General features: G+C 38.5%; 1 protein-coding gene and 1 pseudogene across 1 annotated transcript in view; both read right to left on the reverse strand.

Moving 5' to 3' along the window:
- LOC120183688 overlaps positions 1 to 13281 on the reverse strand; it is a 19380-nt pseudogene continuing 6099 nt past the window's right edge.
- LOC120183686 (ethylene-responsive transcription factor SHINE 2-like) overlaps positions 10585 to 13281 on the reverse strand; it is an 18317-nt gene continuing 15620 nt past the window's right edge. Inside the window, exon 3 of the mRNA XM_039188346.1 lies at positions 10585 to 10605. The gene's annotated coding sequence lies outside the window, so the exon portion shown is untranslated. The remainder of the gene's footprint in view (positions 10606 to 13281) is intronic.

Consider the following 13281-nt stretch of genomic DNA (forward strand, 5'->3'; position numbering starts at 1 on the left):
ATAAGATCAAAACCACATGTTCTGGTATTTAAAACCGTTGATACGAAAAGGGGTCATACAAGTTCCAACTAGAAATTGGATTTAAATACAGAGCTTGGTCATTATATTGCAGCATATATTTTAAAATACAAAAGGTAAAAAAAAAGTGGAACTTATTTGGCTGCCTCTTTCAACACAGTGATTTTCTTCCGATTGTCTAACGTGTGATTTTGCAAAGGCGGCAGTGAGAACATGTGTCGAAACGATTTTTTTCTAAAAGGTGAAAAAAGTGAGATTTTGAAAATCACATTAATTCTTAATTGTCTCTTTTTAATTTAAAAATATATGCGATTTAAAAGACCTCTCGTTTCGAAAAATTTTGAATTTCATTTACGATCGAAAAATACGGTTCGAAGAGTCGCCACCAATCTTTGATTAGGGTGTGATTGGGCACCCAAAAATGCTTTGTCATTTTAAATAAAAATTATTTTAATTAAAACAACAAATTGAGGTATGCGTTACCAAAATCCGAGTTCGGGAGTCGGTTACGTGTGGGGAAGAATTAACACCCCCACAACGCCCTAAATCGGTACCTAGTCGATTAATTAACGTCTTTGCAATGAACTTTACAAATTCGAATTTATTTTGATTTTTGATCCCATAAATAAAATGTAAATTTAAAACATTCAAAAGCACTCAAAATAATTAAATTAAAATTACCAAGTCGTTTAGAAAGATAAAGAATGTTCGATTATTTACAAATATCGAGACCAGATCTTAAAGATATAACAACCTTTTCTCGATATATTTAAATAAACGAACATTTCTTTTCTCTCGTTCCCAAATTTTAGGTGACGAATCAATTTTTTTGTTTCACTTTCGGATACACTTTTATTTTAAAATCATTAAAAGCGGACCTCAATCATTATGACTGCCCACTTAAAACAATTTTAAATTAAAATATATTACCCTTAATCCAATTATGAATATGTCGAGTTATGCAAGTGAGGCTATCATGCAATTATGCAAAAGTAGATGTCATGCCAAAATTAATTAAACTAAATTAAAATATACAACGTGACATACAAAAAAAATTACATACATCTTTTTTAATTAAGGATGTAACCATGCATATTAACATACAATGTACATATGTGACCTAAATATAAAACAAAATCATAACATGCTAAACTATAAATTTTAAAAGTGCATATATATATATATATATATATATATGTTTAAAATAATGACTAAATTTGAATATATGTAAAATTAAACATACAAATTAAAATTTAAAAAAAGGACTTAAATAAAAACACACATAAAAATAAGGGATTTTAACATAAATAATCTGACAAAATTACAACTAAAATTAAAACTAGAAAAATAGCAAAATCAGAACAAACACAAAAGGTTAAATTTAAAAGCAATCCCAAAAGTGACTAAAGTGTAAATATGAGGCTAAAGTACAAGGAGAGCAAATTATCCTAAGATTTAGGTGGCTAAAAATTAATTAACCCAAAACTATTAATAAATAAAACCTAAACTAAGTAAAGGTTTAACCTAATTATACACAGAACCTACCCAACCTAACGCTTCCCTCTTTTCATTTCTTCTTCAACCCCCCCCTCTCATTACTACGCAAGCTACTGACCAAAAAGAGGCCGATTGTCGCTCTTCTCCTTCAAACACCATTGCCGCCGAGAGTTCCCCAGACGAAAATTGCAAAGGCAGGTAAACTCATTGTTCTCTCACCATTTTCTACTTATTTCTCTTAAGAATTCGCCTCTAACTTACGAATGGTGGCTACTCAAGGAAACCTAACTCTCATTAACGTCCCAACTACACACTATGATAGCCACAATACAAGTAAAAAAAACAAAACTAAGCAATACAACGTAACTAGTTCATCTTCTCTGTATTTTCACTTACTTAGAAATAAAAACATTCATGGAAATTGCTAGCAATTAAATTAAAGATAGGAAATACCAAGAAAATTGCTCCTTGCTTAATATTGCTTTCCTGAAAAATGAGTCTGTTACACTGCTTGATCTCTTTCTCCTATATGTTTTCTGTTGTTTTTTTTTTAGAAATGGTCCCCGATTCCTCTCTCGCTTTTTTGCTCTCTAACTCTTCCCCCCCGTTTTTTCTGTCATAGTTGATGAGTGGTTATTTCCTTAAAAAACTGACCATCCCCCTCCATTTACAGTTTATTTCCCCCACGTAAAAACTGCACATTTCAGTTTTTATTACCCACGATGAACAAAATAAAGAAATGGCCTCCACGTTTTCTTTTCTGGTTTTTAACCCCCAAAACTATTTTCATTTGCAAGTGATATGGGCCCCGGACAAATCAAACATCTACAGCTGCCCCTCTTTGCTTATTGTCGTGTAACGAGAATAGAGCAAAGATTAAAATATGGTCAAATTTGTCCGGCCATGAGAACTTCAAAAGATTAAAGCACTCCACTGTTACTTCGGGATAAATGAAACTTGAAAAAGCTTCGGATGACGGGTCCGCTCCATATTCCTTCAGGGAGTATAAGACTCGAACAATCTTCAGCAAATGCGTCTGCTCCCTATTCGTTCAGGGAGTATAAGACTCGAATAATCTTCAGCAAACGGGTTCGCTCTCTATTCCTTCAGAGAGTATAGAACTTGAACAATCTTCAACAAACGAGTCCGCTCTCTATTCTTTGAGAGAGTATAGGACTCAAACAATTTTCGACAAACGGGTCCGCTCTCTATTCCTTCAGAGAGTATAGAACTCGAACAATCTTCAACAAACGAATTCGCTCTCTATTCTATCAGAGAGTATGGGACTCGAACAAACTTCAACAAACGGGTCCACTCTCTATTCCATCAAAGAGTATAGAACTCGATCTTCAACAAATGGGTCCGCTCCCTATTCTATCAGAGAGTATAGAACTCGATCTTCAATAAACGGGTCCGCTCCCTATTCTATCAGAGAGTATAGAACTCGATCTTCATAAAATGAGTTTGCTTCACTACTCTTCCGAGAAGGCTTATGATGATTTGCTTCACAACTCTTCCATGAAGGCTTAAGTTTGAATTGCTTTACTGCTCTTTCGTGAAGGTTTAAGATTGACCTGTTTCGAAGGTCCAACTTTGTAAATCAAACATTACCAATCATTAATGTATGTTTGAAAATATTATACTCAAAAATTTAGAATTTGATAAAATTTCTGAAAATCCATCTCCGTCGCGAAAACTTGTCTGGAAACCATTGGATACGTGAATCTGCTTTGGCGCTCAGTTTTCGTATAAACATCATTCTTTTCAAAATCTCAAAACCAGTTATGTTCATCTCGATGCTTCAATATCTTCAATCTTCAACTATCCATGTGAAACCTATAAATATTTAAGTCATCATGCAATTATGAATGCCATGATCCTATTCATGCCTAAAATGTATGCCATTATGCAATTTAATGCATTTTCTTCTTCGAAGGAACACTATCTCCTTTTGATCTCAATGGAACTCGGCTTCATCTTGGGCACATAACGTTTGACCAGTTCACCCCAGCTAACAATCTCAATTCCATATTTCTCAGCTTAACAGGGCCTTGACTTCTTTCTTTCCTGAAAACCCACCAGTACCCATAACCAACTTCTTAATTAATGACGATCTCTTTAGGTCTTCTTCTCATGGCTGAGATTTTCCATGAATTTCAAGATTTCATTTTCCCGTAACCACACAAAGCTTACATGTTAAAACCATCATCAGCTTTAGAATACCTGCATTTTCCAAAACCTTTTGCACAATAATACAAAATGATCTCATGTACTTCAAGTTAAGCTATATGTTTTAACCTTTCAAAATAAGATGTTTACAAGAGGGAAACGAACAAGGAAAGACATCTCTTTATTTATATAAATGTCGAGAATTTTCAGGTAACTACATGGCAAACTTTTAACTGGAAACAATAAAAGAACAAAAGAGTAGGCGTCTTCAAATATTAATAATGCAAATGCTTTTGAATTGGCACGCCGTTAGAATGTCTCGAGTGTAGCTTCTGTCAAAAAGATCTCCAAAATTGTGATGCTTAAGAGTATGAAACTGCTTCTAAACTCCCAGATCTCTATCATTGGATGCCCTAAACCAGTATTGAATCTAATGTGCATTCAATTTCTCTTGGTTATTTCAATCGAGACTCATTAATCTTTGGTCTCAACCCTGATCGTCAACTGTCATTGTTACTAACCATGTCAAGAGCTCTTTCCACTTCCAAAATCAATTCAGAACCTCCACCATGCACGAATTCTGAATTTAAACAAAACTCAAATTGCCCTTTACGGGTTTTCAACTTGAGACTTCCTTTGGTTCCAAGATGCCCTTTTCGGGTTTTCATCTTGAACCCTCCTTTTATTTCTCTTTTTTTCATTTTTCCCTTTTTTCATTTTTTATTTTTCATTTTTTCTTCATTTTTTCCATTTTTTCTCATTTTTTCTTCTTTTTCTTCTTCTCATTTTTATTATTATTTTTTTCATTTTTTCATTTTTTCTCTTTTATTTCTTATTCAAGCGAAATATCTCTTAACAGCGTCGGAATTCACTGGATATGGTAATTCTGATCCATCCATTTCAGTTAGGACTAGAGCTCCCCCAGAAAAGGCCTTCTTGACAACATAAGGTCATTCCCAATTGGGCATCCATTTTCCTCTGAAATCCTTCTGAATAGGCAAAATCCTTTTAAGCACCAAATCTCCCTCATGGAATTCTCGAAGGCGAACTTTCTTACCATGTGCCCGTATCATACGTTTTTGGTACAACTGACCATGACAAATAGCTTTCAATCTCTTTTCTTCAATCAAATTCAACTGGTCATACCTAGTTTGGACCCATTCTGCCTCATTGAGCTTTACCTCTGACAAAATCCGAAGTGAGGGAATTTCCACCTCAATAGGTAAAACAGCTTCCATCCCATATACCAGAGAAAATAGAGTTGCCCCAGTTGACGTTCGTACAGAAGTTCGATAGGCAAACAGAGCAAATGGCAACTTCTCATGCCAATCTTTATAAGTCTCAGTCATCTTCTCTATGAGCCTTTTGATGTTCTTATTGGCCGCCTCTACTGCCCCATTCATCTTCGGGCGATAAGTGGTGGAATTATGATGCTTTATTTTGAACTGTTTACAGACCGAGTCCATCATCTTATTATTTAAATTCAACGCATTATCAGAGATAATCCTCTCGGGCAAACCATATCTACAAATGATCTCCTTCTTCAAAAATTTGCATATTGTAGACTGGGTAACATTTGCGTAAGAAGATGCTTCTACCCACTTGGTGAAATAATCTATGGCTACCAGAATGAAGCGATGACCATTTGAAGCTTTGGGCGAAATTTGTCCAATAACATCCATGCCCCACATTGAGAATGGCCACGGAGCTGTCATTACATGTAACGGATGAGGAGAGTATGTATTCTATCTCCATAATCTGACACTTGTGACATTTTCGGGCATAATTGATACAGTCTGTTCCATAGTTGACCAATAATACCCAAATCTCATAATCTGCCTAGCCATAGCATGCCCATTAGCATGGGTACCACATATTCCCTCATGCACTTCTTCAAGAATCAATTTGGCTTCTTTCGCGTCCACACATCTTAACAAGACCTGATCCAGACTTTTCTTGTATAGGGTCTCACCATCAAGCACATACCCTGATGCCATTCTTCTAATGGTTCTCTTATCATTCTCAGTAGCCTGTTCTGGATAACTCTGATACCTTTATATTGCAAGATATCATAATACCAGGTTTCCATCTTCTTCCTCTTCAATATTAAAATAATGGGCTGGATACTCATAAGCCTTCATTTCAATGGGCATCATATTTGAATATTCGCTCATCTTAAATGCTACTGCCAGTGTGGCTAAGGCATCTGCCATTTGATTCTCTTCTCTGGGGAGGTAATTGAAAGTTACTTCATCAAATTCTTCAACAAGTTCCATAACTAACTTACGGTATTCTACAAGCTTAGGATCTTTTGTCTCCCATTCTCCCCTGACTTGGTAAATTACCAAAGTTGAATCCCCATACACTTTAAGCATTTTTACTTTGCGTTCAACAGAAGCTCTAAGACCCAGAACACAAGCTTCATACTCAGCCATATTGTTTGTACAATCAAAATTAAGCCGACTGGTGAAAGGATAATGCTCTCCCTCTGGTGAGACCAAAATCGCCCTGATTCCATGTCCCAAGGCATTTGAAGCACCATCGAAGTTCAACTTCCAATATTTACTAGTGGATGCCACTGCTTCTTCTACCGAAATGACCATTAAATCCTCATCTGGGAAATCAAAGCTCAACGACTCATATTCTTCCGAAGCCATGCTTGCAATGAATTCCGCTATAGCACTTCCTTTAATTGCCGTCTAGTTTATATACTGGATGTCAAATTCGGACAATAGGATCTGCCAATGAGCTAATCTTCCAGATAATGCAGGCACACCCATTAGATATTTCAAGGGATCAAGCTTGGATATAAGCCAAGTAGTATGATACAACATATATTGTCTAAGCCTTCGGGTAGCCCATACTAAAGCGCAACACAACTTTTCAATGGGTGAGTATCTTGTCTCACATTCAGTGAACTTCTTGCTGAGATAATAAATAGTCCTTTCTTTCTTCTCAGTTTGGTCACGTTGCCCCAGCACACACCCCATTGAATTTTCATAAACTGACAAATAAAGAATCAAGGGTTTGCTTGAGATGGGTGGCGCTAAAATTGTAGTGCTCGACAAATATCTTTTCACTGCTTCAAAAGCTCTTTGACAATCCTCATTCCATTCCCCTGAGTTATTCTTATGAAGAAGGTGGAATATGGGATCACACTTTTCAGTCAACTGCGAAATAAACTGAGCTATGTAATTCAATCTCCCCAAAAATCCGCTGACTTCTTTTTGTGTTCGTGGGGGTGGCAAGTCTTGAATAGCTTTTACTTTATCTGGGTCTATTTCAATTCCTTTTTGGCTTACTAAGAATCCCAATAACTTCCCAGATGTCACCCCAAAAGTACACTTGTTTGGGTTGAGTTTTAGCTGGCATCTTCTTAGTCTTTTAAAGAGCTTTCTCAAATTCTCAATATGTTCTTCCTCTGTCCTAGCTTTGACAATCATATCATCGACATAAACTTCTATCTCTTTATGCAACATGTCGTGAAATAACGTCACCATGGCCCTTTGATATGTTGCCCCGGCGTTCTTCAATCCAAACGGCATTACTTTATAACAAAACGTTCCCCACATGGTAACGAACGTCGTTTTTTTCCATATCTTCAGGTTCATCTTAATTTGATTATAGCCAGAGAAACCATCCATAAAAGAGAACAAAGAATTTCCAGCAGTATTATCCACTAGCGTGTCTATATGTGGCAAAGGAAAATTATCTTTTGGACTAGCTCGGTTGAGATCCCTGTAGTCGACACACATTCGAACTTTTCCATCCTTCTTCGATATTGGGACAATATTTGCCACCCACTCAGGATATTTAGCCACTTTAAGAAACCCGGCATCAAATTGTTTCTTCACTTCCTCTTTAATCTTGAGCAGCATCTTAGGTCTCATTCTTCTCAGTTTTTGTTGTACCGGTTTACATCAGGCTTTATTGGAAGTTTGAACACCAGTTCTGTATCTAAACCCGGCATATCTTCGTATGACCAAGCAAACACATCTTTGTATTCTTGAAGCAATTCTATCAAATCATGTCGACCTCCAACTGACAGAGTGGTACCAATCTTTATTTCTCACTTATCCTCATCCATCCCCAAATTCAAACTCTCAGTAGACTCTTTATGAGGTAGAATCTTCTTATCTTCATTCTCCACCATTTTCAGCAATTCAGAAGGTAGTTCACATCCTTCATCATCACAATCCGATCTCCTCTTGACATATAGGCTTCTCGAAATCATCTCCGGGTCAGAGTCATTAGCATTCATTATTGATATCTGAGCTCCTGAAAAATAATGGAAAAGAAGATATATACATATATACATATGGGAGGATCTTTTCCCATATAAATAAATAGAAATAAATAAATACATACATATATACAACAAAGAATGAATGAATGAAATGCATGGGAGAATGTTTGCCATTTGGAGCTAACAGAATGCATCTTTTATTGAAAGCAAGAAAAAACAAACAACTTAACCCTTTATATAAAATCACCTATTGCCCCAGGGTATGAACAAAAGGGAGAAAGTTCCAGTGTACTCTGTAAAGATTTGTAAACTACAGGCAGTTCTTCCCCGTCCAATTGTTTAACACGAAGCCCGGCGGTGCAGGATAAATGCCCATAACTCTCATTTCCTCAAATTCATCATCAGTTATAACGTTAATGCCTAAATCTCCCAAGGCATCCTCAACCATCACCTCAGTGTTCCTTGAATTCCCTTGAAACATATACCCTCCAGATATGAAAATACTGCTCAACCGCGGGAAGGTCATGGGTTCCCAGCTAAGGTCTTCACCAACCAATCTGGCCTTTCTCATTTCCTGACCCTTCTTAATTCCCCTCAGCTTATCCCTCGGAGTTGGCTGATACCCCAAACCAAATCGATCTCTTTTAGTAACAGGGCATATTGGATTCACCGATCCTTACAACAGTCGACCTAACCCCTTTCCAACTTTCGCTCCTCTTCCAAGAGTCAATTTGAGCCCTATCTTGGTACAATCTGACAATCGAGGCTTTGGTATCTTCCTACCTTCGGCCACGAACGTAGCATTAACAAACTCCAACGATCTGAAAGAACACTCGACGGCTTGCTCATCAACTTCAATATACGGAGCAGTAGTAGAAACAGAAGCAATAATGTCCTCTTCAGCATGAATACATACCAAACCTTCCATCAATCACAAATTTCAGTCTCTGGTGCAATGTGAACGGAACTGCACCGGCCTGATGAATCCAAGGCCTTCCCAACAAACAATTGTACGTAGGCATAATGTCCATTACGAGAAATTCCACTTCATAAGTTGCTGGACCAATATTCAGAGGAACATCAATCTTGCCCAACACTTCTCTTTTAGTCCCATCGAAAGCTCGAACCACACTTTGGCAGGTTCTCATAAGCGTACTATCTAATGGAAGCTTCTTCAAAGTCACTAAGGGCATCACATTCAAAGCCGAACCATTATCAACCAAAACCCGGGACAACACATGCCCTTTACATTTAACTGTGATGTGCAAAGCCTTCTGATTACCCATCATCCCATAAGGGATTTCATCCTCAGAAAAAGATAAAAAATTATCAGCTTGTACATTGGAAACTAAACGATCTAACTTTTCAATGGGCAACTCTTTCGGAACAAAAGTCTGGTTCAAAACCTTTAACAGAGCATTCCTATGGGCCTCTGAACTCAAAAGTAATGATAAAACAGAAATACGGGCAGGCAACTTGTGTAACTGTTCCACAACACTATATTCACTATGCTTCAAAAACTTCAAAAATTCTACCGCTTCACTCTCGGTTACTGGTTCATTGATAACAGGCTTATCTTCTTCTATCTGCACATCAACCTTTTTCCCCTTATCAACTGCAACCTTCTTCTCAGACTCTTTAGGTGGATTAAGAGAATAACACCTACCGCTTCTAGTAAAGCGTCCCATCTCATCTACTTCCTCATTCTCTTTTGTTACATCTCCCATCTGGCAATCATATCTCCAAGGCACTTGTTTATTATCCCGATATGGGAATGGAGATGGAGGTGTAATAACCACTTTCGGGGCTACCTTCTCAGCAACTCGATTTTTGGGAGTAATAATTAGGGGACAACTGGCATTGTATACCCCTTTAGACGATCCTTCTGAAGCGTAAACTTCCGCTTCCTCTTCTTCAACAATCTCTCTAAAGAACTCAATTTCTTTAATGTCCATCATGTCTTGTACCAAAGATAGAAAGTCAAGACATTGCTGAATACTGTGTCCTTCACTGTTATGATACTGACACACCTATCCACTGTTAAGTTGTTCACCCATCAAACTGGGCTTCAACAATCCTACCTTGACCATCTGGCACCACACCCAACTCATGGGTGATACCACCTCACTAACATTCTTTACAATTCTATTTTCTTTCTCTTCAGTAATCGCGTTAACTCCTGCCCCTGCATGGTTTGGCAACGGATTCTGAGCTATATTTGGCTGCTCACTGTCACCAAGTTGATGACATTCCTCATTCTCAAAGCTTGGACAACCTTCTTAAAAGCAGTACAATTCTCAATGGAATGCCCAGGGTTCCCTACATGGTACTCACACTGAGCACTAGCATCATACCATTTGGGAAAAAGAGTTTGTATTGGAGTCACGTGATACGGCGAAACCACATGTCGATCATACAAAATCTGAAACAATTCCTTATAAGTAATCGGGATGGGGTCAAATTGAGGCCTCTCTCTCCTCTGGTCCCTTGCCCCTTGTCTATTATCATTTTGTGTTGACGACCCTGCTCCTTGAGGACGGGAAACAGTGATGTTATTAGAATCGTACTGCCTCACATTACTGACTTCGCTTTCCTTTTTCCTCGTTGGTGGCCTCTTACTAGACTCTCCTCATTCGAGCTTTCCACTCTTAATCGCCATTTCAATCATTTCTCCTGCTGTAACCACATCAGCAAAACTTCGATAAGGATTACCGATAAGATGCGAGAAAAAAGGAGCCTTTAAGGTGTTGACAAAAAGCATATTTGTTTCCTCCTCTTCCAATGGCGGGTGGACTTGCACTGCTACATCTCTCCATCTTTGAGCATATTGTCTAAAACTCTCGTTAGACTTCTTTTCCATTCCTTGCAACATCATCATGTTGGCCTAACATCTTCACATGTTTGTATTGCTCAAGAAAGGACTTAGCCAAGTCTTTCCACGATTTAATTAGCTCTACTCAGCTGGTTATACCATCGGATTGCCGAGCCAGTTAAGCTTTTCTGAAAGCAGTGTATCAACAATTGATCGTCCCCTATGTATCCGATCATCTTCCTACAAAACATCGTGATATGCGCAGAGGGACACCTAGTACCATCAAACTTCTCAAAGTCAGGAACTTTAAACTTGGAGGCAAGACCAGATCAGGAACTAGACTTAACTCCTTTGCGTCAATCCATAGACACTGGTATCTTCCTTCATGGCTCTGACCTTTCTTTCTAACTGCTTCCATTTCTCTTCCAACAGATTGTTTGGTCCTTCTTGGCTTCTCATCAAGGTCCGGAACTTGATGATATTGATGTTCTTCCTGATATGAACTAGATCCAGGCTGTACGTTAACAAAAGCACCAACTGGATTAATATGCACCTGCCCGACATGAACAGGGGTCACTTGAACGTTCTGAGATTGTTCTGGGGTTAACACTGGATGATGAAGTGGGTCCTCGATTACACCTTCTGGCATAGGGCTTTTCTCATGTTCTGGATTCTTCCTTCTAACATACTCGCAAACTTGGCAAACATCTCCTTTTGGGCATTCATCTCTTCTTGCATTTTTTGATATTATCTTGTAACTCCAACTGAGCCTTCTCAATTGGGCAAGTTGTCTTCCATAACTTTCTTCCTGGTTCTGTAGATATGCTTGGGATTTTCCAGTATTACTCTGTCACAGAGCCATTTGTTATCGCTGATATTTATTATAAATATGAAACTATGATATGAATTAATAAAATGTTACGCAAAAATTTAAATGTATTAAAAATGCATATGCAAAATGCAGGGTGTTAATCTTGGAACGACTCCTTAGAAAAACTCTTTATATTAGAACGACGTTCAATTACAAAGTTGAAACATATCACAAATAAATATGCACCATCTCTCCGATTTGCTGTACATGTGCTAGCAACTCCACGATCTTCTGGTTTTCTTCAGCCTCGAGATCCAGTTCTTCAGTCACATCAGTAGCTTCTTCGGATAAAATGACCAAATATTGAGCTATTCTCCGCGCGTGTCCTAAGTAACAAGCAATAAGGTATTCTCTTTGCTTAACTCTCGCCTGGGCTCGCTCCCATCGAAAACGCCATTGTATATCCCCCTCATAAGGAACTATCGATAGCTCACTTGATTGCCTCTGAAAATCTTGAACCATGGCTTCAAGCTCACTCACTTGTTTTTTCAGACTTTCAACCTCCCCCTGGCTCGAGCTACCTTCCCTATTTCGGTATCGTCGTAATGCAGTCTATAAACTTGAAATTTTCTCTTTCAACTTCTCATTCTGAGCTTGACTCTTTTGTAACCGCTGCTCTAAAGAATCCTTTTCTTTCGATAAAATCTTCACTTGGTGCCTACTTTGCTTGAGCTCTTCTTGACTCTCTCCGGCTACTCTTTTGAGGCTCGCCACCTCTTGCCTCAATTCGACAGACTTACTCGAGCTAGAACCTGCCTGACCTTTTACCATTCGCTGATAAGTTGACCGAAGATCGTCAAAGTCTAGCCGAAGTTGTTTCTCTACTTTTTCAATTTGATCTGCTCTACTCTTCTGAATATTAATCTCCAATCCCTTTTGATACACTTCATCTTCTAGCTTCTGTAAAGTCATTCTCCATTGTCTCTGTTCTGCTTCGAAATCGCGCTTGGCTAACTCTAATGGAGATGGCAGCACTCTCAACTGTTCCTCCACCGGCTGAATATTTTCAGGATTCACTATTGGGATGTTGTCGTTTACTCGACCGCTTCTCCACTGCTCGTACTCTTGAGATAACTCGAGATCATAGGTAAACAAATTCACGCGACGAGTTTACTTCCAGGCCTCAACAACCCCTTTAACTTTACCCTTATACTGATCTCCTTTGAATGCAAAATCCAATCCTACCAAGTCCCACGTGGCTGGAATGAACTGCCTCGATCCATACTGTCTGGAAACTAGTAGCGGTGCATACCCAACAGAACCCCATATACCTGACAAAGGAACCCAATCTCGCTCTCCACATCGGTAAAGTATATCCGAAGAGGTATTCCACGAAGCTCACCACAAAATATCTCCATCTCTGATATCCTTGAAGATGACCATCCATTTTTCTTCGGTGAAGCCCCCAGGCCATTCTTTAGAAAGAAAATCTTTCAAAGGCGAAAACCCCTCTAGAAACACTCGTCCTGGTGCTCTTTCAACATGTTTGAAATGACTCAGAATCCACACTAGCAGCAAAGGCGCACATCCTATAAAGCGTCCTTCTCCCTCGCGCCTACAAGAACTCAAAGACCGGAACGTCTCAGCTAGAATAGATGGAACATGATCCACGCGCTTGTCTAATCTTTCAAACAGGTCAACGACTGATACGTCTACATATCCTAACAC

The sequence above is a fragment of the Hibiscus syriacus genome, unplaced genomic scaffold, assembly GCF_006381635.1.
Source record: "Hibiscus syriacus cultivar Baekdansim isolate YM2019G1 unplaced genomic scaffold, ASM638163v2 tig00112801_pilon, whole genome shotgun sequence".
In the NCBI taxonomy this organism is placed as follows: Eukaryota; Viridiplantae; Streptophyta; class Magnoliopsida; order Malvales; family Malvaceae; genus Hibiscus; species Hibiscus syriacus.